Raw genomic sequence first — 24350 nt, 5'->3', positions numbered from 1 at the left:
CAGAATAAACTCACCCAAATTTTCATTTATAGATTGGTTACGGATTATTTTCGTCGACACTCCCTAGGAGTGCGCTACCTAAGTTTGGCTGCCACATCCTTCCGGTGTGATGTGATGTGAGGCATAGCATAAACACAACATATCTTTTTGGAGATTCAATTTGATTTAATTTGGGGGGGGTGAGAAAGTCAAGTAATTTAACTGCTAAGTATTTTGTATCATTTTTATATTAAACAAACAGATACATCAAGCATTGAAATATGAAATCTGCATGAATTATTTAAAGAAAAAACACTAGAGTACAAAGAAATTTTGTGCCTGCGGCAGGCTGCTTCACGACACATCTCCAAACCCGCAGAGATTCACTCTTGGCCAATTTGACATGTTTTTTTCACGAGAAACTGAATTTATGGAGCAGAGAATGAAAAACTGTCTGGGACAGTGAATTGGAGACAATTTCCCAATATTCTTTTTGAAGGGGTTATGGAAAGGAAAAGCTGAGGAGTAACTCATGATAAATTTTTAAAAGCAATTAAGGTGCATATAAAACTCTGAAAGAACCACGTTAGAAGCCGGGAATGGTCTTTTTATCATTTTAAAGTGACATCATTTTAAAGGAATCTCTTTCAGGAGCTACACAGGTGGAGGAATGACATGTTTGTTCCATCATCACAGTTTCATCTCAGACAGATCACTCTCCAATCTGAGGGCATCCATGCACTCATTCATTCAGGCATGCATTCATTCATTCACTCCACAACGACTTACTGAGTCCCTGCCATGTGGAAATCCCTCTACTCGAGAGGAATAATTTCTTGCACTCCTGAGGCTGAGATCCTGTAGAGGTGATGCCTGGGACTGGAGCATTCCTGCCTTTACTGGAAAGCATACCTTGGACTTTGTGCCGTTGCACTCGGATTCTTGTCCTGCTCAGCTGGTACACTGATGGGCCTTGGGCAAGCTGCGCAACTTTGAAGAGTCTGAATGTGTGTGTGCATGTTTCCTCACCTGTAGAATATGGACACTGCCCATCTCTCTCTCTTCATTCTGCCTGCTGCTCAGCGTGGCTGTGGGATTTGCTAATACATATGCAAGGCTTCGTCTTCTGCAACGTGTTCTACTGGGTTAAGCTGATCATATAAATAATAAATTAATAACTTCAAAGTGTTATTATTATAATCATTATACCATTATAATGAGGTTTTTTTCTCAGCTGTGAAGCTCATAAAATCAAGGTTAAGAGATGCTTCTGAGAGGGAAGGCTGAAGCAGGGGGTTACTGTGAGCCTGGCACCCCTCCGCCCGGCAGGCACCTCCTGCTGCTGTGTGCCTCCCGGCACCGCCGTGTCTCCACCCTCACCTGGAGCAGCAGAAGGGCCCCGGAGTCGGGGCTTGATTTCAATGTTGCTTGGTGGTTTAGGCACAGAATCATCTCGTGTACAAAACAGGCTTCAGTTCAGGAGGGGTGTAGGGCCATCCTTCACACGTGAGATGGTGTCCCCTCCAGCCATCTTCCTTCCAAGGATCGGGGGCTTTGGTGAGTTCCGAGGGGAGCAGATGGACTACCTGCCCACAGAACAGTGGACAGAGGACAGCACTCTTTGCACTGGTGGCCCTGTCCACTCTGCCCTTCACAGCCCACTTAAGGGTACAGAAAGGAAAGTCTTGGAGGGCTTGCTGTGCTCCAGCCCTTTGTTCTGTGCCGCAGACCTGTATTAGCTCACTCCATCCTCACAAAAGCCCAATGCAGCAGACACTGTGGCTTCACCATTTTGCACTTAAGGAATCAGGCTTAAGAAAGTAGCTCATCCACAGTCACAGAGATGACGAGTGGGAGTAAATCTGGGTTTTCAATGCGGAGCCTGCCCTCAGAACCACAGCACTGTGCTGCCTCTCAATATGCTTGCATTTTAATCTCTTGTGTTTTGAGAAATGTCTCTTTTTCCTGCACATTTACCAGCATTTTTTTTTTTTCTTTTGGAATTGGGCTCCACTCCTGATGGGAGGGACTGTGGTTAATTCAACTTTCTATCATTTACCCATCATTTATTCAGAGACTACTGAGTGGGTGGGCTTATGTCAGGTCATGGAAAACCTTTTCCACTTTGAATCAGAGATGCCTGAATTTACAGCCCAATTTCTATGTGTGACCTAGAATAAACCAGTCTCCATGAACCATAGTTTCCTAACATGTGAAATGGGGATTAGAATAACTATTTTTTATTGCAGGGATGTTGTAGAATTAGAAAAAATATTCTCAACATATCTAGCACAGAGTAAATTCTTGATAAATGTTAACTCTGCCTTGAGAAAAAAGAGTATACAGCTTACTTTCTGCTCTCACCATTTACACTGAGTATAACTTGCTATCAGCTACATCTACCAAAGCATCACAACATGGGTCACCCACTGTCTGCTGACTGAGGCTGCGGGAGTCCGTGTGGCTCCCATGACAGCAAACATGGATTGGCGACATGAGAGCATCCTTGAACTCTGCTGGATCTGCGGGAATGTCCCTCACACCAGGAAAGTGATGGGCTGGGCTATGCTGCAGTAACAAACAAGCCTCAAATCTCAGGGCTTAAGCTTAACACGATAAACTTTTATTTCTCTCTCACTCTACTTGTGTACTGTGTCAGATATAATGCCCTGCTCCCCACAGTCTCCCGTGGGTCCAGGCTGATGGAGCCTCCGCCATCACTGAGCTGCACCATCTGAGAAACATGAGCTTCCTGGGGGCTGCAGCAGAAGAAGAGGAGGCTGGAGGGTCTGCCCCGGGAGTTCAGTGCTTCAGGTCAGAAGCGGCACACGTCATTTCCCTCACAGCCCGCAGGTCTGTCACGACCCCTCCTAACTCCATGGGGCAGGGAACACCTCCCTCAAGCTTGGAAGGAGAGGAGAAATGGATGCGGATAATCAGTCTGAGAACCTCTTCAAGTAAGATCTTATTTCTGTTCAACTGGCTATTTCTTTGCAGCTCAGATCCCAATCAGAAAAGGATGCCTTTCTGCTAAAAGACATTGAAAACTTCCTTTTTCATTATATATAGGCATGGAGCCCAAAATAAGTGTAGGATGCAGAGCACTTGACTCAAACCAGAAAAGGAAGTTGTTTGGTTGGGGCAGCTCTGGATTCAGGTGTTGAGAGAGGATTGAGTCAAGGGAGAAGCCCCCTGCCCCCTCATAGATTGCGGCTTTTGCCCGGCTTGTCCGGCTTGTTCCAAGACAAGAATGACGGTTTGCACAATAATGGCAAATTGGAGCTTGGGGCTTTAAAGTTTCCGGGACTAGCAACCTCTGGATTGTCTCAGGGGACAGTGTTCGTGCTTGCATGGGTTTGGCCTCTGACAGGGTTTGGAGACATGAACATCATCGTCAACAGCGACTTCAAAAGTAAAGAATATCCCAAACTCATCATAACTATATCGTGCATAGTAATTTTGAAGCTCTTGGAGGAAGCAATTTTGTTTTGAGCTGTTCCTCCTCTGACCCAGACGTGTGGTATTCTGATGGAAGGAGATGGACACGGGACCCCTGAGCTCTCACTTCCAGCTGCTAGGCTTTGTGCTTACCTGCTCTCAGCCTTAGTCTCCTCATCAGTCCATGGGAACAACGATAACCCTGATCTTGCAGGATTGTCATGACCATCACAGGAAATAAGACAGTGAAGGGCCTGGTGCTACACCCACTCAGTCAGAGCTAGTTAAATGCCAGGTATTATTTTGTGTTTCCCACGTTTAAATTCACTCCTGGTTAGCTGGGGCTCCTGTATGATCCTGCACACCTTCAGCAACCTGCCTGGGATGGTGGGATTTGGATCACAGAATAATTCTCTTCCCACTCGTATCCCCCTCACTCGGGCTTCTTTCTGCACCTGAGAGACCCAATATCCTGCACTGGTTCTCATATAGTACCTCACTTCTTGTCCCCAAAGGAAGCTTGATGTTTTTCCTACCACTGTCATCAGGACCACTCAAGCTGCCATCTGTGAGGGCATTGGTGAGCCCTCTTTCCAGGCTGGAGAGAACATTTGGAAGAAGACAGTCACTGCCCACGGAGCAAGTCACGCTGGAGGAGGAAAACCAGCAAAGAGGCAGGAAAGGGGGCAGCGAATGTCTCCATCAGTAAATAGTTTTCTTCTGGAACAATGTTAGCTAATTTAAAAAACGGAGACCCGTTGAAATGCAGAAGCAAAGCCGTGCCTTGAGGTGACCAGGTTCTGTGAGAGCGCGACAGCACAGGTGTTCCTCTGAAGACCGTTTACACGTGCACACAGGACCACTTTCTCTAGCTAATTAGAAATGTCATTTTATTGCCAGCCTTTCCCATCTCCTATCAATCTTTGTGGCAGACAACTGCTTGATGGAGGTAAATTTTCCAGTTTTGATGGTGTTTAGGTAATTTATGGGCCCCCAAAATAGAAAGGGACTGGAATAGAAAGGATCTTGATAACTCATTTAGTCAGCACCTGGCCTCTGCCCACAGGCTGACCCCTGTGCCACGTATACGCCGTGTTTCAATGGTGATGCCAATATTTCCATTGATTCATCTATTCAGCAATGTATTGAGTAATGATAAAAATAAACTGCTGGCATTTATTAAGTATTTACCTATAGGCCAGAAACCATGCTAAGTGCTTTGCACTGCTTTTCTCATTTTATGTTAACAATTCGCTGAGGGATAGGCTATCGCTATCCTGTTATAGACGTGCTTTGGGAAAGTTGAATAACTGGCACCAAAGAGCTGTGAATAGGACATAGCCCTGCCTTCTAGGACCTTACAGTCCAGAGAGGACACACAGGACAACCGAATGCAGGTGACAAGCATGTGAGACTGTGTTATGGAACTGCATGGAAGCCACCTTAGTGCAGCATTAGGATGTCAATGCAGGCTTCCTGGAGGAGGTGATGTTTGGGTTGAGACCTGAGTAGCCAACCAGGTAAAAGATGGGGTGGGGCAGCCCTATCCTACCGCCCTTGCAGGGTGAGGTTTTAACCAGGCTCTTCTGGCTTCTTTCAGTGTGCAGTAGTGACAAAGTGGAGGTTAAGGCTTTCTAGATTAGAAAACGAAAACCTGGACTGTGTTGTGGGCCCACTCCTGGTGCATGAATGAATCGCCCTAGAATTTGGCTTCTAAGTACAGTAGGAGCAAAGCCCATGAGGAGAAACCAGCACAGTTCTTTGCCTAATGGACAGGTCACGTGGTTCAGTATGAGGGTGGTGAGAGGGAGTGGAGTGAAGAAAGATGAGGCCAGGTCGCCCCAGTTCTTATAAGCCCAGTTAAAGGGTTTGGACTTTATTCTGAAGGCCGTAGGGGTCCACGGAAGGGATTTCGACATGGCTTTCTGTTTTAGTACCTTACTTTAGCTGCAGTAAGGAAAGTGAATTGAGCAGGGAAAGCTGAGAGTCAGGGAGAGCAAACCGGGTGGCGGCTCCATGCCTGGGTGGATGAAGGGGCCGGGGGTCTGGGCGAGGGCAGCGGTAGTGGAGACGGAGAGAAACGGACTACGGGGGGTATTAAGGAAACACCGCACGCAGGACCTGGTGGTGGACTGACTGTAGGAGGAGAGGGGCGAGGAGTAGAGGGTCATGCCCAGGTCTCTGGCTTGGGTTGCTGGATAGATGGTGGTGGCAGCTATTAGGGTAGGAAAGAGCACAGTGTAACTGGCCTTTTAAGTTGGCAGAAATAATGTGGCATGATCATGAAAGCAATTTTATATTTTATCTCTTACTATTCCTTTAAATCTGCTGCATGGGGTGAAAGCTTGGGCAGGTCTCATGACTTTTGTGGTCTCTTTGGTGGTGCCGGGTCCTTAGTCACTTTAAGTCACAAATGCAGCTTCAGTAAACAAATAGGGGGTCTAGTGCAATCTGTTAATGAGCATCCCAATCCTCATTTATGTGTAGGGTCCCCACCTCTGCCCAGCAAGGGCCCCTGCAGGTGGCACATTTCCCCTTAGGGAGGGGAGTGTGGTCGGCCTCTCTGCTCCCAGCTCTTCCTCACCCACTTTCCAGGCGCTGTGTGTGAGCCCTCAGCATAGAAGGGGGCACAGAAGAGAGCGACAGGCCTGGGGATGGCCTTACTTGACTCACGACTGTCTCTGAGCCTTCAGTGTAGAAGTGGGTGCGGAGGAGAGGGACATGCCTGGGGATGTCCTTACTCGACTCACGCTGCTGTGACATGGCTCTGCCTCTCGGCCTGGCAGGTGTTCTCAGGGGCACTTTTTTTTTTTAATTTTTTTTTTAAGATTTTATTTTTTTCCTTTTTCTCCCCAAAGCCCTCCAGTACATAGTTGTATATTCTTCGTTGTGTGTCCTTCTAGTTGTGGCATGTGGGACGCCGCCTTAGCGTGGTTTGATGAGCAGTGCCATGTCTGTACCCAGGATTCAAACCAACGAAACACTGGGCCAGCTGCAGTGGAGCGCGGGAACTTAACCACTCGGCCACGGCCACAGGGCCAGCCCCTCAGGGGCACTTTTATGGATTCTTTGGCGACTCCCTATTGGGCCCCTCTTTTGTGGGGAATGCTTCTCTTTCAAGAGGATGCACTCACTCGCACCTCAGCTTCCGCTTCTGCCTGTAGGTCCTTCTGCATCTCCACGCTGAGGCCCACCCTGGCAGGATCCATTTTAGGATGGCCCTGGGTCAGTGTTCTGCCCTGGGTTCCCCTCCAGCTCGCGGGGTTCCCTTGCTTTGATCTGCCTTTTGATCTGCACTTACTTCCCAGACAGGGACTAAATCCTGCTGCATCTCGGCTCTGGCTTCCTCAGCATGAGTCAGGCTAGATTTGCTGCGCTCCCCACCGTGGCCTCTCAGCCGTTGGGGTTAGTGGGGGGCCGCTCTCCATCCCTCCTGTGTGGGAGGATGATGCTCCCAGCTCCCAGTGATCATATCTGAAGGGATCTTTCTTCAAAAAATTAAATTCCTTAATATTTATCTTGGTTCTTCTGTCTTCACTGACAATTGATCATTTAGCTGGTTCTCATTGCCTAGTTCGAAATGTCACATTGAAGTCTCTATTATACCTTGATTTTGGCATTTGACGTTTATTATGTGTTGAGATCTCCTTTGAAACCTCTAATTTAATATTCTGTTGCGTTGTACTTTCAGTCTTTTCCACATGCCTTCCTGTTTGAGCCTATGCTGTACTGTGAATGGGTGGGAAGGCGTTCTTGTGTCTATACTTCATAAGAGGAGCTGGAGGAACAAGGAGATTAAGTGGCGGAGCATGGTTAGTCTGAATGAACCAGCTAAGGGCCTGTGGAACTGACTGAGTCAGGAGGCCCGGGCTGGGCAGCCTCGGCTCCCTCTGGGCAGGGCCATAGCAATGACCCCATAAAGCAGTGTCTAAGGTGAGCCTTCCTGGATGGGACAGGGCCTCAGCAGCATGGGCATCACCTAGGCTGGGGCTGCCTGAGAAATCAGGTAAGATAAGAGCTCACCCAGAGCTCTGACCTGTGTCTTCAGAGGAAGAGGCAGGGGGAGTAGAGAGTCAAATGAACTGTCTTAGGCTCCTGTGACCTGAGGCAAGTCCCTTCACCTCCCTGAGCCTCAGTTTCCTTATCTGCTGAATAGAAGTGATAGTATCTTTCTCACAATGTTCTCGCAGGACCAAATGAGGTAACTCCTGTTAGATCCCAGCACACTGCCTAGGGCGGGTGGTAAATAGTAGACACCGTCCTTAAGCTGAGGTTATGGTTATTAAGAAGAGGTCTACCTGGCGCTCCAGGAAGGAAGGTGGGGTCAGAAGAATGAGAGGATTAGGAAGACCCTCCTCTGGAACTTCATGAAAGCAGAGGTCCCAAGTTCTCATCTCCCTCAGGGACTTTCTAGTTGTTTCTTCTGGGTCTTCGGCATTCTAGTAGTTTTTGGAAGCAGCAAGGGAGCCGGGCCTGGAGAGACTTTCAGCCCATCTCAGTGTGACTGGGGGAGGCTCCCTCCAGTGGGCAGAGTGGAGGCAGTGACAATGACCAAGGGGAGAAAGTAGGCCGCGTTTCTCAGTCCTAATGAAGAGAAGACAGGAGTGCTCAGGATGCTGGCCCTGAGAAGAGGGAGCCCCAAAGGCCGAGCAGTCAGAAGGCCCATGTATAAGGTGGCACTGCCCATGGTCCCCTGTGGAACTCCAGGGCACAGAAGATGAGCTTCTAGTCCCGGGGAACCCACAGCAAAGATGCAAGGGCCAGTCAAGACACACCAGGGCACTCAGCCCACCACTGTCTTTGCTTGAGTTGACTCTCAATTTAATGAGATTGCGAGGGTGAGGTAGGCGACTGCCTGCAAACACAGGAAATCCTTCTGTAGGTGCTGTCTTGTGTTGTCTTCGGGCCTTATAATGTTACGTGTACTTTAAAATAGAAGACAGCAAAACTATGGAGACAATAAAAGGATCGGTGATTTTCAGGGTTTTTTTGGCGGTGGGTGGGGAGCTGAATGGGCAGAGCACAGAGGATTTTTAGGGCAGAGAAAGTACTTGATATGAGGCCATAATGATGGATACATGTCATTATACGTCTGTACAACACTGTGAGTGACCCTAATGTAAACCGTGGACTTTGGGTGATAATGATGTGTCAATGCAGGTTCATCAGCTGTAACAAATGTCCCTCTCTGGTGGTGGATGTTAATGATGGGGGAGACTGTGCATGTGTGGGAGCAGGGAGTGTATGGGAAATCTCTGTACCTCCCTCTCAATTTTGCTGTGAAATTAAAACCGCTTTAAAAAATAAAGTCTTTATAAGAGATAGAATATATCGTGTGTTTAATCACACTATCATTCTTGTTCATCCCGACTTGAGTGATGATTTTGCAGAATATGAAGTGCCTTTTTCATTCCATCCCTGGAGTCTTGTTGCTGCTAGGTTAACCATGACTGACAGGATTGGGGTCTTGCCCCAGCAGAGTGTGTGTAGGTGTGCGTGTGCCTGTGCCCACGTGTGTGCCCTTAGGATGAGACAACAGGCAGGTGGGAAGAGGTGAAGTAGCATAAAATGTGACAATTAAGTATTTTAGCTTCAGGTCTTCCTGCTTGTAATTTCTCTTCTAAACTGGTGTTTTTGTTAGAAATAAGTCACAGAGCAATCCTAAGGACATAACTGGGAAAACACTGTTGGGGGATCTTCCCAGTGGAAACTTGCTGAGGTGGCTGCCATGTTTGTATTAGCAAAATCCATGCTAGTTCCTGTTTAGAGAAATTTATTTCTTCGCGTGCAGAGGTGTGGTTGGGGGCTCATCTTATGGCAGCTTTTACCCTGAAAAGTGTGTCAAGGCTTGGTTTTTAGTACGTAGTGGGCCTGGTAAAATTGAGTGATCGATCAATGGTCTCTGTCTCAACTTGATTGATCAATCAGTGGTCTCTGTCTTAACCTGATGTCTCAAACTTGAGCACACAGTGGAGTCCCCTGGTGGGCTTGTGCAAACACAGATTCCTGGGTCCCACCCCAGAGTGGCTGATTCAGTAGGCCCAGGATGGGGCCAGATAATTTCCCAGGTGATGCTTATGCTGCTGGCCTGGGGACCACGGTTTTAGAACCACTGGGCCTGTGAACAATTATAATAAAACTCGATGTCATCTTTTTAGGCACCTAAACAAACTCATTGTTTACTCTTAGGACTTTAGAGGGTTACACGGTCAAAAGGAAAATGACATGCAGCTTTATTAACCTGGGCCAGTTCCAGGAACCCCACAGCAAAGCTCAGGTCAACCGCAGACTGGAGAACACAGTCCAGGCTTGAGGCAAAAGTGTAGTTTCCAGACTGCAACCTGAATCCGGCCCTTGGGTGACCAGCGAGTGGTAGACCTGGGATCTCAATGCAGGCAGAGACTGTGAGTCGGACGGCTAGGTGACGTTGTCTAACAATGAGCACCAGAGGCCAGGCTCCCCATGAGCCATGCCCATGTACCGAGACAGAATTGCAGAACCGGAAAAGCGGGTTCTGGCCTCAGCATCCTCATTCACATCCGAGAGGCCCTTCTTGTCTTCTTGTGCTTCTTGCTGCCATGTGTGTGCACACTTGGGCTTGCCTTGTAGATGCGCACCTGGTGGCTACTCAGCTCGCCTGCTGGGCCTGCCCTTTCCTCTCGGCCCCATTTCCTTGCCATGGACTGGTTGCATAAGTGTTCTCCGGATCTCCCAAACAAGCGTGGCTGCGCTTCTCCCGCCATGGCTCTGTTGGCTGGGCCACCTACTGGCTGAGTGAATTCCAGGTGGCAAGTGAGGTATGGATCTCTGCCTTGATTTCCTCAGCTGTAATATGGGGATATAATAGTGCCATGGGTATTGTGAGAATTAAATCAGTGAATGTGTGTGAAGCCTTTAAATGAGTGTCCAACACAAAGTAAGTTCTCGAAAGGCCATGTTTTTACTCTTAGTCTTTTACTGGAGAAGAGCAAATCAGAGGGAGGAGAGAGCCGGTGGAATGTCTTTTTCAGAATTTCCCTACCTACGAAGATGGAGTATAAATTGCCTTCTTTATGGACCAAGGTTGAAAGATGAGGAGGGCAGATAAAATTCACCCCTCCACCCATGATAACATGATATTATCATGTCCACATAATACATTCACCTGAACCTAGAAGAGTAGCTTGAGTATAAACGCACTCAGAGAACGCAAAGTCTTTCACATGATTTTGAGTCTCATCTTAGCCATACACTCAAATCTCTGTTATGGATGAAGGTATAAAGTGAATGTTTGATTTGCTTAAAAATCACTGAGCCAGCGAGAGGTGGGTCTGAACTCAACTTCAGCCTCTCCAGCCCAGTGCCAGGCACTCTTTGTGCCCAACCGTGCTATGGGAAGTGGTCATGGCACCTATTTTTCCTTTCCCACGTTCCCAAATTGGGGGCAGGGTGAAGCATTTGGATGCAGTGGTCATAATTTCCCGCTGTTTCTGCTAAAGGTCAAACTGGCAATGCCGCTCTGGCCATTTCTGGCGTCTCCGGTGAGTTATTTATGCCTGTGTACACGGCACACCATTTACACACGCTGAGATGCGATCTATGCATTTGAAGGATGGTTATGACTGCAGCCTCTCTATTATTTTACAAAAAGCTCCAGGAAATATGATGTTTTTCTCAGAATGCCAATATAAAAGTTGATATAAAGATTGGCGATGTGTAAGCTTTGACATTACATAAATATATATGGGCACTGTAAAAGTTAACAACCGTTTTATTTATAATTATATTGCAGATTGATATTTTTATATCCACATTGTCAATGGTAACCTTTCTGCCTTCACTTCAGTGTTGGCCCCAAATGTTTATACTTGATTTTTACGTCTGTGTTTCCTTCTGGAATGTCAGGGCGCACACTGTCTTTCCTGAGTCACTGTGGTATTTAGTGTCACTCATCCTTCCTTCCAGGAAAAAGAAAATTCTTGTCCCACTGGATTCATAATTCATGGTATTCTGGTGCACTGTTGGATAGCTCTTCATTGCCATGTAAGTACAAACTGTACTTTTCCTGTTCTCTGTATCCTCATAATAATATTTCTGGATGGCCACATCTGTCTTGCAAGATAGAAAAGTTACAGTTGGTTGAAATTTGAGCCCCCGGATTATGAAATATCATTAATCTGACTCTTCCAAGTGTACAAGAATGTAGATCCAGACTCTTGTCTTTGCATACACTTGAAGAAGATAACAGCACGTTTTACCATCTGCTTAGCTCTGCTCTAAGGAAAAAAAATTCCGCATCTTAAATATCTGTTCTTGTCTACGAAAGATTCTCTATTGAACAGGGAGCTAGTCCTTTTAGCTGGTGGAAAACCACCTTGGCGTTGCTTTGGAAGTGGAAAGGGGAAAAGCGATATCCACATGATGTGCAGAACTATTGGCCCTGGAATAATGATATTTTCTTTCTTGATGGGCTCAAATTAAGCAAGACTTAGATAATCCCAGAGCTGCTGGTGGAGGCGGCTCAGTGCACGCAGAGGCAAGAGCAACTTGGGGAGTCAGGAGGCACAGGTTCTGTGCCTGGTTCTGCTGCTTACTAGTCATGGGCCCTCCCTGAGCCTCTGTCTCCTCTTCAGTCAGAGACGGCATTGAAGGGTCCTCCTCAGTCTGACTCATGAGATCATGTGTGCAAAGGCTTGGTACAAGTGCAGTGCGTGATTTTTTTTTTTCTTGGAAGTGAAATTAACTGACGTGCTTCCTTGATTAAATTTAATCACTCGCTCACTCATTCAATACACGTTAACCGCTAAACTGAGACTTAGAGATGTGTCTAAAGGATGCAGCCAGATGCTGGCACAGGATAAGCCCCTGCCGGTAGTTTCTGGTGTGTTATTTCTGATGTGTGTGCTTAATTTCCATGGCACACCAAGGCCTAGTTAAAGGTTTTCTATTAGAAAGGCTGGATGGGCCTTTTGGGAAGGGGTGTCCCACATTCTCCTGGCATGGAGGAGAATGAGGTGGCCCTGGGGGGGATCTGAGTCAGAAGTCCCCTCTGCTCTTCCCCCACCTGCAGTCCTCAGGGTGGAGTTACTGCTGGGAACAGACAGAGACACTTACTCAGTGCTAAGTAGGAGTCAGGCACTCTGCATACATTATTCAGTCGTCCATAAATATCTCATGATTTCTCTCCATGTCCCAGATAATCATTGGAGATTAGAGCTATGGCAGCGAGGAGGACAAGGTCCCGTCCGAGGAGCTTGCAGGGTGGTGGCAACTCCCAGAAAGCCCTCCAGGAGGGTATTAATATCTCCATTTTACCTATCAGGAAAATGAAGCTTGGATTTGCAAGGGGTCCCGTCTAGCCTCACATGAACGCCACCTGGACAGCGTGTGGGAGAACCAGACCCTGGCCCCAAAGCCCCTCACTTTCCTCTGCATTCTGCCCCCTCCACCAAACTGTGAGTCAAAAAGCTGGTGATGACAATAGAGGTGAAAACCAGACCAACGAACAAGGTGGCGGATGCCTCTGAGCCCAGGGCAGTACCACCAGGAGAGCCACCCAAGGACCAGATGTAGTTGTGGGTTGGAGGGAGTGGCGGTGACTGTTGTGGTCCTAGTAAGACGTATACAAGTGCACTGTTCTCAGTGAGGCCACAGATGCTGTAGGCTTTAAACGTTTCTTGGATTTAAGCTGAGTGCTTGCGGGTAGGCAATAGATCCCCATCCCCCACCATAGGTGAGCTCCAAGTGTGTAGGTGAGGATTAAACCAAGAATATATGGCTCACCTACCAATAGTCATCCAGGCCTTTCATTCTTGGGCCATCGGAGGAAAGGAGTGACACAGATTTCTCTTGTTTTAATTTTCATTTACACAGTAGCGCACATTCGGGCTGTCTGGAGGAAGTGAGTGGTCTGGCTTCTATCTACTTCTCTGTACTACTGTTTGCCTCACCCTGCATTCAGACTCTGGAGCAGCCACAGAGAATCATCCCAAAGTCTTGCCCTGTTTGATGCCTCTTGGCTTATACACTTGAGGCTCCTTTCACTCTTGTCTGCATCCCAAACTCAGCTCGCCCCACTGTCTCTGTCATGCGTGGAGAGTCCTCCTCTGTATTCTGCAACGCCCATCACAGCAGCAAGGGCGTTGCTCCGTTGATCTCTGCATCCTACCTGTCTATTTCATTAGACCGTGAGCGCCCCGTGCACAGGGACCATCGATTTATTTTCTGTCTTCATAGCACCTGCCATAGTGTCTCGCACATAGTAGCTGCTCAAGAAATGCTTGTTGAATGGGCAATAAATGAATAAGTCACCCAGCAGTATATTAAAACGAAGCATTTTCAGGTCTTTGCCGACCCCCACAGTGACGCTGCTCAGCGACTGTGGACATGACATGTTAAAAGCCTATGTAACACGAGTTTTCCAGAAGCTCCTTCTATTTAGTTGTCAGTTTGGTTGAAAAGCATTTGTCAGGCTACTAGGCTATGTTCAATGACTGCATTTGACTCCTTGAATGTGTCCCTGTCTCAAGGGCCAGTTGCCAGGCCCCTAACACGACCAATAGTCACAAGTCCAGGGATGGTAGGGTCCCAAGTGGCTCTTACAACGATAACAGAGATTTAACTTTTCTGCTTGGCCTAGATGAAGAAATGACATGGACTCTTTGAACATAGGATGTAGGTCTTATTTATCTCTAGAATGACAGCATGAGTCATATGGTTTGGCACATCTTTGGTGCTCAATTAATGTTTGTTGAATGAATAAATGAGCCTGTAGATATTAACCATAACACTTTGTAGATACAAATTCCCACTTAAGAATAAAGAAATGATAACACTTGGGAAAAAATAACAGACCTTTGGGTTTTCAAACTATCAATGATTTTAAGGTTAGTGGGTGGGTAAAATAATATTTTTGTGAGGGTCTGGACTCTGTTTTCACAGCTTTCCACATACTATCTCACTTAATCTTTGCATAAATTCTGCAAAAATGCACTATTGTCCCTTGCTTTATGGATGAAAAATTGAAGCTCACAGATGTTCACACAGCTGGAAACCAGTACAATTGGGATTGAAACCCTGAGGTGGTCTGAAACTGGAACGTATGCCAGGATTACCTTTTGGGTTTTAGAATTAGTGGCTGGGAATCCAGAGACCCAGTTAGCTCAAAGACAGTAAGAACGCTGTTAGGCTTTTAAACTCTGACTCTGCCTGAGAGTTCATTCAGCAGGACATCTTTGAATTCGAAGGGTTTCTAGCACGGGGCAGGGAGCAGCCATGTCCACCGCTGCGCTCCAGCCTTAGGGGGTAGTGCATGGCTGAGAGTATCTTTCAAAAAGAAAGATCAGAGGCAGAGGCTCTGAATTTCAGATATTGTTTCAACCTCCAGCATTCCCTTCATTTCACTGCAGTTTGGGCACTTGTCTTCCTCTTGAAGGATAATTTAGAAACTGCTTTCCTTTGGCCAGGTGGTTGCCTATTTGGGTGGTGTGCGAGAATGCGGCTAAATGAATCAGCATTGCAGGTACTTGACAGTGCTTTATTAATTAGACTGCTTGATTTAGCAGACACCCTTCAAATCATCCTGCCTCCTGCATATGTGGCGTAGGCCACCACTCATGTGTTGTGAATGAGGAGTGCTGGGACGGACCCTTCACCCAAAATAGCTCCCTTACTAGCTGTCGTCACACCTACAGTCTTGCTGCAGGTCAGCCTGTGTCCTGGCTACTTGTAAATGTCAAGTTGATCCCAAGAGGGTAGAAAGTGACCCTGGAAGCTGGACTTGGAAAGGATCTTAGAATTCTTCTTGTCCAGTTCCCCGCCAGGTCAAGAATCCTTTTAACAGTATTTTCCAGATCTGGTTATCTACCTGCCATGCAAATGCTTCCAGTGGACAGAGACTTCCACTTTCATGGTTAATTGTCTCTACTGGCTAGGATGTTCTTTCTTCTATAAAGCCCAAATCTGTTTCTCTAGGATTCATGTCAACACAGAAAACATATCTAAAATAGTGATGATATAAAAATCTCCCAAGATTCCTATATATATATGTAGAGGCAGATCTCCCGGAATCCCAATCTTCTCCATTCTCCTCGGAGGACGGCTCAGAGCTTTCCTTTCTAATGGTGCCTTTCACTTTGCAGCCCACATTTGCCCACCTGGTCTGAGAATTTACACTAATAATGATCACAATCCTCTCTAGCAAATTTGAATTTTTCCTCTCTGGAGATTTCTATTTTAACTGTAAATGTTCTTTTAACTTTAGATGCTCTCTCATTTATCTTTAAAACAAAACCAAAATCATTGATTGATCCTTCTATGGTTATTTTTATTCAAATTTTTCATTGCACATCAAATTCCTTGAATATATGATATATGTTCTCTGCCTCAGCTTCCTCTCATCCATCCATCCTTCCTTCCATTCATCCATCCATCCACCTACTCACCCATCCATTATCCATCCATCCTTTTATATGTCCATCTAGTTATTTATCTATTTGTCCATCTAGGCAAAAAAGTATTTTCTAAGGTTTCACTAAATGTCAGAGATAAGGAAGTCACATTCTGTGCTCAGGGTCACTTGGGAGCTGATAACAAATCCTCATGTCTGCCAATAATCAAAGCCCACTTGCCTGCCCTCCTAATGGACTATTTTGCCTTTCCAGTCTCATGAGAGTGTCTCTCCTTGCCAGTCTTAATGGGAACCATATTTGAAGAGAGTTGGAAATGTGGCTCTCAGACATCCAGCTCTTGCATTGCGGCGTAGAATTAAGAGGACAGGGATGGTGCTGAGTGCTATTGCTGCCATCTAGAACAGAACATCTCTGCCGCCTACTCCATAAACACACCTCAACTCCTGTTTAAACTCCCAAAGAACAATAATAACAGACGCATCGTGCTTCTGCCTAGTAACAACCCAGCTATCTCTCTTACAACAGAGGTGCTCTCATTCTCTCCATGAAATAGGAGAAACAAAGTCATAGCAGTCACAGGACCTGGCTGTGAGGGATGCTCATAGCCATTCTCTATCAGTCACAATTCTCCTTTAATACCTTATCCCTTAAAGACTGAATTGTAAGGTTAAATAAACATCACAACACATATTATATAAAATAATAAGGGAATACTGGGTGGGAAAAGAAATTGGTTACTGTATACTGACAGGTAAATAATAATCAAGGGATATACATATCTGTTGCAGCCCCTAGTTATGCAGCCGGTTGTGAGACCATCCTTCTCACATTACTAATGGCATTCATTAGTAATTTATTTTTTCCTCTGTCTGTTCCAAGTTCCCTCTGCCCTTCCTGTATCCCACACTTTAGCTGGTCGTAGTTCCTCACCTGGTGGGATGACTTGAATCTTTCAGTCTCTTGAAGGGTTTGTACCCTTGGAGGTGTTGACTGCATTGGGTTATGACGATTTTTCAACAACTTTTGCCCCTAGGCAGAGAATCACCAGATAGTTCCCCAGGGGATACTCTGGCTTCTTGAGATAGTCTTCTCTGCCCCCAGTGTTTCACAGCAGCTCTATTTCTCTTCTATAATCAGGAGATATCACTAAGTTGGCCTAGTATCTCTCTTTTATGCCTGTTGGTTTAGTGGAAGGAAGAGCTCAGAATGACCAGGTAGCCATCTCAAGTTAAAGTTCAAGGAACGATTGCCGTGTCCCTCTGGGGAAAGCACTTCTGCCTTGAGAACAAAGACCGCTAAGCCAGCGGACTCCAAAGTTATGGAGATGTGAAGAAAAATTTTCCTATTGATTATAGAAGTGACAGTGAGGGTGGCCACTCCTGTTTTCATTGCTTGAAGCTCCAAGTTTTACATTTTGGCTGTCAGAGAGAGTCCTTCGTTGGTTGCTGGTTCACAGCATATGCTGCATTTTATAGGATTGCTTTCCAACTCTGCACGGTGGTGCCTCTGAGCTAGTGCCATAGCTGAGTTTTTAACAGATCACTGCAATTTTATAGAAGGTCAGCTGTATCTGCATAATTAGGAAAATGGTAAGAACAGTGAGTGCCAAGGGCACAAGTCCGTTGCCTTACTCATTCTGCTGAAATAAATTTCTTTGCAAGATGCGATGGTACATGGAAGCAACATTATGGTAACGACAAAGGCATACTGTAGGTTCAGGGATGATAATCCTGCAGGAGCATCAGGGGCAAAGAAGGCAAATTCAAATCTAGAGTAAGTCTATTCTAATGAGGACAAATTGCTGACCCTTCCGTAGAAGGGGCCCAATATAATCTAAATGCCACCAGGTGCCTGGCTGCTTCTCTTGGAATTGATGCCATATTGTGAACATGGTTTTTATCTCTGATTTTGGCAGGTAGGGCGTTTGGCAATCATCGCAGCCAGCAGAGATCTGTACTGTTGAACTGATGCGTAACTTCAGTCTCTGTCCTGGCCACACTGCTCAGGAGCCCATTGAGCAAGCACTGAGGTAACTGGGGAAAGAGGCTGACTTGTCCAGAATGGATTACCATTTCTGCTTGATTTCTGAGACCAACCTGTGCAGAGGGTGCCCTTTGGTAAAGAGTTGTATGGAATACAGACATCTCCACACTCTATGCTCGTTCTGACAGGTTCTGCTCCCTACTTCTTACTCAGAACTCCTTCCACCATTTCTCTGATCCAACTCTTGTCAAACCTTTACCCAGGTAGCCAAACCATTGATCACTGCTTGTGAATCCATGTAGATCTCTATCTCTGACCATCTCTCCTTCCAGGCACGGTTTGATCCTGCAGGTTGTAGGATTGTAACTCACGTTGGCATTAGAGCCTAACCACTCTTCTTCTGTAAAAGTGAGAGCACTGATTGAGAAGGAGCAGAAGCTGGGAGCTGGAATGGGGACGTTTGTATGAATTCTGATGAAGCTAATATTTCAAACCTCCACTCTGTGCTGAGCCTCCCTTATGAGCAGAAGATGCCTCTCCTCTCCCCTCTAGAGAGGCCAGTCTTCCCTTGTATGGACATTCGGCAATGTCCTCACCTAGGCGTTTCACTTATAAGGGAAAGTGGGTATCCTCAAGTTCCATCCCCACAGCCCTGCATTGCCTCCAGACTGACCATGGGCAGAACTCAGCAGATTCCAGGTAGATCGGCACAAGAAAGAGCTGCTCATAGTCTCAGCTGTTCATCACCGAAGGGCATGATTGGTAGGAAAGGTTCTAGAAACTGTTGCTGAGCCTGGTGCTTGCTGTCTGCCGAGGCCTCGTGGCTGCCTGCTGCTGAAGCAATGACAGCTTCGGCTTCTCTCTGCCTTCTAAGTCTTTCAGAAATCCTTCTTGTTGGAAGATTTGAAAAGAAGCAAAGCTGGCAGAGGAGTCTGGGAAGTGTGGTTTCTCACCTTCTGCCTCTGTGCCTTATGGGACAACATAGGACAGTAGAGAGAGTGACAGGCACCAACAGACAGCGTCCGACTCGAGGACCCGGCGAGCGGCGTACTTGCAGGCTTGCGAGAAGAAGGAGAAGTAGTGACAGAGGAAAGAAGGAGGGTTTCTGTGAACTAGCTATTGGGGAGTTTAGAAAGGAGATAAAGAAAATACCTTGAGGGGGCTGGCCCCACGGCCAAGTGGTTAAGTTTGCGAGCTCCGCTTCAGTGGCCCTGAGTTTTGCTGGTTCGGATCCTGGGTGCAGACATGGCACCGCTAATCAGGCCACGCTGAAGTGGCATCCCACATGCCACAACCAGAGGCGCTCGCAACTATACAGAATGTATAACTCTGTACTGGGGGGCTTTGGGGAGAAAAAGGAAAAAAAAATAAGATTGGTGACAGATGTTAGCTCAGGTGCCAACCTTTAAAAAAAATTTAAAAAGAAAATGCCTCGAATTGGCTAAAATCTTATCATTGCTGGAAATAGTTTCATAATTGTTCTTGCTTGAAAAGACAGTTTCCAAGGACAGAAGAATGATATAGTTGGTCCCTTATAAATGGCTTATACCCTGGTGGAAACCAGTTCCTAAAAACTAATAAATTTCAAAGATTCCTTGGAAACTGTTAAGGGAGACAGTTCTCTATGGGATTTGCTAAAGCTGTTTCTGTTTATAGAAACGCTGAGGTTTTTCTCTCTCTGAAGTGTCTTCTCTTGGGCATGACATGTGTTTCAGTGGAAGCCAGAAGAGTGATAGAGCCGGGGAGCGAGTGGGACACGTGTTTGTTAAGAGGTTTTGACAAAGTATCCGGAAGGGGCATCTGGTATTAACAGTGGGAGCTAAATTGCACTCTTTTGTTTCTTTTGGCACATGACGGAAAATGAACCCAAATGTCCCCTTGGGTATGATGGCTGAAATGTGAGCTCTCTGGAAAAGAACAGGGAATTAACATTTGAAATATGTCTACTTCTTGGCACCCATACCCAGAAAGTCTGAATTATGAATAATGCATACATGATTATTTCTGATTAATATTTTAACCCTCGATATTGCACCAACAGGGAGCATGCTGGCATTTTTATGGCTTCTGTAACAATAGGGAACAAAGATTCTGATTCAGCTGTCAGAAGCAAACTCAGCTATATGTGTAAGGACCCCTCATGCCCAAGGAAACTCCAATCTGCCTTCATATGTTGAAACCAAAGACTTCAGAATGAATTCGAAACCAGTGGACTTGTGTCAAGATCCTTTTAAGGAACTAGGTAAGCTCAGTAGGAGCTTTTCACCACAGAAAGGGATCCCATAGCTGGGTCAGACCCCATAGTCAGAGGGAGAGTCTGAGTTTTGGATATTGGGGAGCCTTGAGGGTGGGCAGGAAGAAGACACTGAGGGTTGAAGTAGGGCAGAAAGTGAAAGATGCAAGGAAGGGCCGAGCCAGGGACTTCCGGAGGAGAGTGAAGTGTGGTTCAAGCAATGGGTTGGGGAGAGTGGTTCAGATCTATGCTGCAGAGACTCCTCAGGTCCTTGGCTTGCTTTTCAAACTTGTGTCTGTGGCAGTCAAAGTGGCAAATCAAAGCCACAGTGCGAGGTCTGTACTCCCTGAAGACTTGGTTGTGCACAGGAACTTCCCCACTGGCTCACTCTGAGGCCCCAGTGGTGACTGGCCTCCATCTGCCAAGTCTCTCTTTGTAACTGTCCTTCTATGACTGTTTCCTCTGAGGGCAACGTGTGTGAGCTGGGCTCCCACTTTCTGGATGTGGAGAGGACACGGTCCTGGCTGCTCACAAATGTGCCTTGACTCACCTCATCTAGGGGAGGTCCTGCCATTTTATATTCTCTTGCTCCTTCTGGAGTCCATCGCCAAATAAGGAAAGCATCCTGTTGAAGTACATGATTGTGTCACCTGGGGCTGCTTCAGTTACAAGTGACAGAAGCTCAACTCGAGCTTGCTTGACTTGCTTTTTAAAAATGGATTTTGTTGCCTCATATAACTGAAAAGTACAGAGGTAGATCTAGGTTTAAAAACATCAGAGGACGGAGAATCAAAAGATGTCATGACTCATGGGAACTCCAGTGCCCTCTCGCACACATCTGCCGATCTCCGATGCGGTATCACCCTTAGGCAGGTTTCCTCCCTGTGGCTGTGGGATTACAATTACATGAGCTCAGGTCCAGACGTAAAATAAGTTCCCTTCTTCTGGCAGCTCTGGTTCAAGTCCTGAGATTGAGTCTTGTTGGGCCAGGGTAGAACCTGTAAACATCTCCAGACTAATCTCTGTGATCAGGGAGAATCAGTGTTCTGATTGGCCGGGCCTAGCTCGTGTGTCCACTTCCAGAGACAGGAGGCAATGATTGCACCTAAACTACTTAAACTGGAAATGTGGAAGGCGGCTGGGTCCTGGAGGTAGTTTTTAGGGTTCTGTTACCAGAAGAAGGGGCAGGAAAAAATATCAAATGCATGTGGGGAACAGCAGGAGATTAGGCCAAGGAGGTTAGCTCATGAAGCATGTAGATTAGCAGTAGCAAGTCTCAATGATGAATATCATTTGATTGGAATGAATGCCTAAAGCATGGTGTTGAGAAGGATTCTGAGGCTGAGTCTCCGTATGCAGTCATTAGTAAGCAAAGTCTATCATCGGTGCAGAAGGAAGGGGTGGTGTTATAAGTGCCATGTGTTAGCCAACTCTCATGTGGAAAATAGCTTTATTTGTTCATGCAGATCACTAATGCCTTTAAAAGGAGAAAGCTTTTAACATGAGATTGGAAGTGTCTTTCCCTGCTGAAGATGAGCAATAAATTCAAGTATCTCTTGCTTTGATGAAGGTCCCAGGGTATCCTGCTCCCATCTTCCTTTCATGAAAATCAAGGAAACACAAAGAGCTTGGCAAGTATTGTCAAGATCTGGGTACCAACTGGCGCGTGGTGCCTGGGGAGTGCTTGAAAGCCTCTGCTTCCAGCGCAATTACATCGTGAAGGAGCCAATTGTGTAGAAGATGCAAAATGCTTCCTAGTGGATTTCTCATCTTGACAAACGCCTCTACTAACTGCCAGGTTGCACAGATCTCTTTAGCAGTTGAGGAAATAGGCGTTAGCGATGAGGAGTTGGGATGCTAACAGCCGAGCCCCTCCGCCCTCTGCCCAGTACAGCCAGCTTAATCTTCGGAGCATAGCGACTGCCTCCTGCAACTCCCAGGCCTCGTTAACCAAGCTCCTTGGGCCAGCCAGGCCCTGCCCCACATTTCCTCCTTCACGCATCTGACATTTCCTAATGAAGACATTTAACTTCATTTCTTACCACTGTCGCTCAGGCGCAAGTCAGTTTCCACCGATGCCCGAGTGTCCGAGGGGGCCAGCAGCATGCGGCCACCAGGACTGGGGCTCAGAGAGATTTTCTCGGGGTGCACTCTCCAGGACCCATTCAGCAACACCCCTGAGCATCTGTACCAAGAGTGAGGACACAGAAATAAACATCGCCAGTCCTGCCCTCCAACATCGAGTTGGTAAGCAAAGACAGACCCCTCAGTGAGTAAGGCATAGTACAGACCACTGAGTTCAAAAGCAGGAAGGAGCAGAGATGAAGAGTCTGCCCAAAAGACGTGATCATGAATGTAGGCTTCCCCTATTTCCTGATGCTCACGGTCATCCTATGAGGTTGACAGGACCTGTATTTTTGGAATTATGGACCCCCATTTTATATACGGGGAAACCAAAGTTTAGGTTGCATATCCATTCATTGAGTCATTTGCATTTTTCTTGTACCTACTGTGGGTCAGCCACCTTGCTAAGCGCTGGGGATACAGAGATGAGTCAGCTCTCGCTGCCATTGCTGATCGAGATGCTCACATTTGCCCCTCAAGAGACACCACGCAGTAAATGGGTCTGGGAGGCGGAGCATTCGCCCTCTGTATCAAGCTCTCTCCCCTGAAGACTCTGGACTGAGTATGTCACTGTGCTGCCACCTCGAAGATTTGTCATTCCTAAAATGATCTGCTCCTGAAAACAGCACAGGTTGTTTTGCTGTGAGATGTTTCTCTAAGTGATCGCTGTGGCTTTGCCTCCGATGGCGGAGGAGCCCCTGCTGTACAAATGCAGATCGAACCTACAGATGGGATGAGTCCTGTGAACAAAAAGTTGCTCCCTAAAATTTTCTCTATTCAAATGGCTGTTGGCATATCCTTGAAGAATTTTTACAGAAAGTTCTACGAACCCCAAACGTTGTGCTGTGGAGTTATGTTGACAAAGCCATCTATTTTGTTTCCAAGAAGACCTTGAGGCAGAAATCTTTGGGCTCTGCAGGCGCTGCAGGAACCCCAGGGATGCTGGCCAAGGATGCTCCACAGGAGCCCTGAGCTGCACGTCAGGGGACCCAGGAAGCCCTGGGCCCTGCTGTCTCTCTGCCCTGGAAGGAACACAGGGGAGATGCTTCTAGACTCTTCTCCCAACTTGGGCAAGGCTGTTAGAAATGATATTAAAATTGTTTTCCTGAAATCACCTAGTACAGTGGTTATGCCAATGATTTGTTCAGACTCGTTTTTACCACTTTCCCGAAAAGTTGTTTACAAGGATATTTTTAAGCTACTATAGAGAATATTCTTATTTTGTCCCTCCAAGGTTAGGCTGTCCTAACTAGAGACGGGAGAGAGTGAGGTGACCTGAGCACCCTTTGGATGAATTCTGCCAGGTCTATGGAACAGAACAGAGATCCCCATCTCACAGCACTGAGAAGACCATCCGGCGGGACCCACAGAAGGCTCTCTGGACAGCCCGTGATCCTATAAGCAACAAACGACCAGTCGGAGGAGGGCGGGACCGTCCTGTCCTGGACGTGGCTGAAGCGGGGGACCTTCCACGCTCCAGCACTTTGCTTTGCCCTTTTCAGGCACTTCTCTCTCCCCTGGGGGGTTTGGAGGGACTTTGAGGGGCAGAACAATAACGCATAAGGCTGGGTAGAGTTGGAATGGGGTGGGGAACTCCACTATTCTACTGTGTCCTTCTGTCCCTGATAAATCTACCTTGGGACTCAGGGAAAGCGAAGAACCCTTCCCACAAGGCCACGGGACCTTTGCTTTCTCCTCCAGGCACACTGTTTCGGAATACTTAGGGTCAGTTATGCCAAGTCCATTTAGATTTTTAAAAAAGTATTCTTAAACCCCTCCACTTGACCCACTACTACCTTGACAAAATATAGGGAGGGGTCAGTTAATTTTATATTATAGTTTTTGAGTAATATATAGTATAATCCAATTTTAGACATGAAATTTCTGTCTTCTGGACTCCATGTTTGTGGTTGAATAGTCACCTTCTTATCATGCTCTCTCATCTTAGGAACCTCCTCTTGATTTCCAGAATCCTCTGCAGTGAAGGGCCACGTGTCAGAGTGAATAACTGAGAACCCATCTGTCTGTGAGTGACAGCTTTGAACACTAGCAGCCTCTCATACACAGTTGTGGACAGTGTGTAAAAGAAAGAACCTGTGTTCAAACTTCAGCTTTCACACTTAACAGTTGTGTGTCCTCGAGTAGTTTTTAAAAGCCTCCTTGTTGTCCTGGGAATAATATCACTTTCCTTGCAAGGTCTCTGT

The 24350-nt window shown here is 46.6% G+C and overlaps 1 long non-coding RNA gene across 1 annotated transcript in view; it reads left to right on the top strand.

Annotated features, from left to right (window-relative positions):
* LOC139045079 (uncharacterized) overlaps positions 1 to 24350 on the top strand; it is a 51226-nt gene that overhangs the window by 9308 nt on the left and 17568 nt on the right. The window contains exons 2-3 of the long non-coding RNA XR_011502746.1: positions 11362 to 11439; positions 12719 to 12851. This is a non-coding gene — a long non-coding RNA (uncharacterized lncRNA). The remainder of the gene's footprint in view (positions 1 to 11361; positions 11440 to 12718; positions 12852 to 24350) is intronic.

Source organism: Equus asinus, chromosome 4, assembly GCF_041296235.1.
Source record: "Equus asinus isolate D_3611 breed Donkey chromosome 4, EquAss-T2T_v2, whole genome shotgun sequence".
NCBI lineage: Eukaryota > Metazoa > Chordata > Mammalia > Perissodactyla > Equidae > Equus > Equus asinus.
This window is presented reverse-complemented; position numbering and strand designations above follow the sequence as displayed.